This window comes from Musa acuminata, chromosome BXJ3-2 (genome assembly GCF_036884655.1).
Source record: "Musa acuminata AAA Group cultivar baxijiao chromosome BXJ3-2, Cavendish_Baxijiao_AAA, whole genome shotgun sequence".
Taxonomy (NCBI): Eukaryota; Viridiplantae; Streptophyta; class Magnoliopsida; order Zingiberales; family Musaceae; genus Musa; species Musa acuminata.
The window spans coordinates 27,938,351-27,941,366 of record NC_088350.1 but is presented as its reverse complement, the minus strand read 5'-3'; the positions used below and the strand labels follow the sequence as shown (position 1 = coordinate 27,941,366).

Here is a 3,016-nt window from a genome sequence, read left to right as displayed (position 1 = left end):
TTAGGTGGATTCGTGACAAACAAACATGATGAAAGATTGAGGAATATCTTTGTATTCTTGTGCTAAAAAAACTTCAGAAAAATAATTCAGAAAAATAAAATAATATACTCTTGTGCTAAAAAATGACTCAGTCTTCATATCAACATTACTTGTCATATTCCTCGAGTCACTTTGAACAAGGAGAGAACAATAATTCAATGAAAAATCCAAATATGATGTCTCACTCGTAGATGGACTACAAGCGTAGACTAATAACCAAAAATATGAAAAGTATAGGCTACCTGAAAGTCCATATTTATCCTTGAAAAAAAATATATATACTTCAAAGATAAAGACATTACTTGACAGTTCAACAATAACTTCAACTATGCGATATTGATTTATATGTTGAAATGACACTGTTAGTATATGAGTTAAATCCTAATTTTTATTACTAGTTATGAGATTTTATTAGAAAGTAATTTTATATCTAAAATAAATTAAGAAATGAGTAGTTTAGGATTAGTCCTGCTATCAATACTGGTCCATAAACTAAATAACATAAATTTTTAGATTATCATGATATATTACCCGATGGCTTGACTAGTTGTTCGTTGTTCAAACTCGAAGAATAAATCACACTGCAACCGGAAGATAGAAGAGAGAATGACTCATGTAGAAGTCTTTAAGAATAGTTTCTCCTCAAACGAAGAAAAAACAACAACCCAATAGAAAATCCAAACATGATGTCTCACTTATACATGGACGCTTTAGACGACTACAAGCATAGACTAATAAAAGAAAAATGTGAGAAGTATAGGCTATCCTAAAGTTCATATTTATCTTCAAAGATAAAGATATTACTTGACAAGCCCACGATAACTTCAACCATACAATACTTGTATTATCTGATTAGTACATTGAAATAATCATTGTTTGGCTATTAGCGTACGAGTTAAATCCCAATTTTTGTTATTAATTGTGGGATTTTATTAGAAAGAAATTTCATATCTAAGATGAATTAAGAAATAAGTTGTTTCGGATTAGTCTTGCTATCGATATTAGTCTATAAACTAAATAACATAAGTTTTTAGATTACATGCTATATTACCCTACTGATGTCTTAACTAAATTGTTCCTTATCCAAATCCGAATAAATCAGACAGTAACAAGAAGATAGAAGCGAGAACAACTCACGTGGAAGTCCGTAAGGATAGTTTTTCTTTGAACAAGGAGAGAATAGCAACTCGAAGGAAAATTCAAATATGATGCCTCACTTGTATATGGACAATTTAGACTACTGTAAGCGTTTACTAATAGGGGAAAATGTGGAAAGCATACGCTCGTTGAAAATCCATATTTAAATTCAACAGTTTCGTCCCAGTAAGAGCACGAAGCGGAGAGGAGAAGGTGAAGAGAGTTGCTGAGCTTGATGCTATGCGAAGGTTAGTAGAGCTAGCGTTGGCTGTTCTTGCAATTTCTTATATCATTAAACCAATTTGCTTTTTAAGGTATTCTTAGATTAATGTCAAATAAGAATCATGTGCCCGTTCTTTGTCCCATGTATACAAGATTTCCCTTTCTTTCCCTCTGCCACCGTTTGCTTCCCATCCTGGCTGATCCATTAGAGACAACCTCCCTAACCTCGCAGATGCCATGGAGTTGTGTCCGAGGATTATTGATACCATACAAATCATCAACCCCGCTTCACCAGAACACTCTGTTTTCAGAGTTCCTTTTTTCAGGGTGAGCAGAGGAGGTCCTCTGCTCATTCTATATAAGCCCTGGGTCACACTAGTCATCATCACTATGCTGTCAAAAAGGTAAATATTATTTATAGAAAACACTGATATAAATTAATAATGTATACATATGCAGGCTGGGTATGCTTTTCCTGGGCTGCAGAAAATCTTTAAGATTTCAACACGACCATATTTGATCGATCTGGAAGTGCTCAGGTGTCACAGTAATCGACTTTTCCACTAACTAATTTTATGGTGTTATGGGTTCGTGTTATAAATATTGTCCATGTAGCCAACTGAAGTAAGCTTTGCTAACTAAGCCTGACTCTCTTTTTCTAACAGGTTGGTAACATCTGGACATTGGTGTTCGAGTGAGGGAAGAGAAGGGATGGGGTTAGCAGAGGTGCTGCTCTTACTATTTCTGACATTGGGACCAATGGGTTCGACAGGAGCAGAAAATACATCCACGGACGTAACTTTTCCCCTCCCTTCCAAACTGCCCAAAAAGCTGTGGTAACATCAGCTTCGAGTACCCTTTCGGTATAGGCAGCGGCTGCTTTCGTCCAGGTTTTAATCCTACCTGCATAAACCAAACCACTGATCCTCCTGCTCGTAGCCTCTTCTTGGGCGATGGCACCGTTGAGGTCATTGATTTTGATATGGACAATGGAATCGTGTACGTGAAAACTCCAATTGTCACCATGGGTGTCGATGAGGACTATTTCAGCCACACATTGATTGATCTGAGGAATTTCCCCTTCTCTTTTAACTTGGAGGCAAACTTTACAGACAGTTACACTATTTCAATGGCATATAACTATATTTTTGTAGCCGGTTGCAGCGCTATTGCCGATCTAGTTGATCTTGCTACCAATAAAACCATTCATACTTGCTCAACTACCTGTTATGCCAATAGTTCAAGTCCACATGAATACTGGTACTCATTTGATACAGGATACTGTATTTTTAATATGTATTATTTGAATGCTGAGAATTTGACTTCCTTGGGGATTCGGGTAACTCAGTCTCAACCAGACCGAGCATCATTTATTTGACGCTTCTATCATTAAGGCTTTCTTGTATAGCGAGAGAAATATTAGAGCGAAAACACAAGTGGCGATTACCACCCTAGCGTATTACATCACCGATCACCTAACATGTAAAGAAGCTTACAAGAATATGATCACTTATGCTAGCCGCAGCAAGAATAGTGATTGCTACGATGTCTTTCCTGATGTTGCCCATATAAATTATGCTATTGGATATATTTGTCGGTGTTCATTAAGTTATCAAGG

The 3,016-nt window shown here is 36.4% G+C and overlaps 1 long non-coding RNA gene across 1 annotated transcript; it reads left to right on the top strand.

The window, feature by feature from the left end:
• The first annotated feature begins 1,243 nt into the window (after window positions 1-1,243).
• On the top strand, window positions 1,244-2,618 carry LOC135631268 (uncharacterized). The gene is made up of 3 exons (XR_010494333.1): window positions 1,244-1,424; window positions 1,858-1,937; window positions 2,064-2,618. It is a non-coding gene; the product is annotated as an uncharacterized LOC135631268 (long non-coding RNA).
• The last annotated feature ends 398 nt before the right edge of the window (window positions 2,619-3,016 follow it).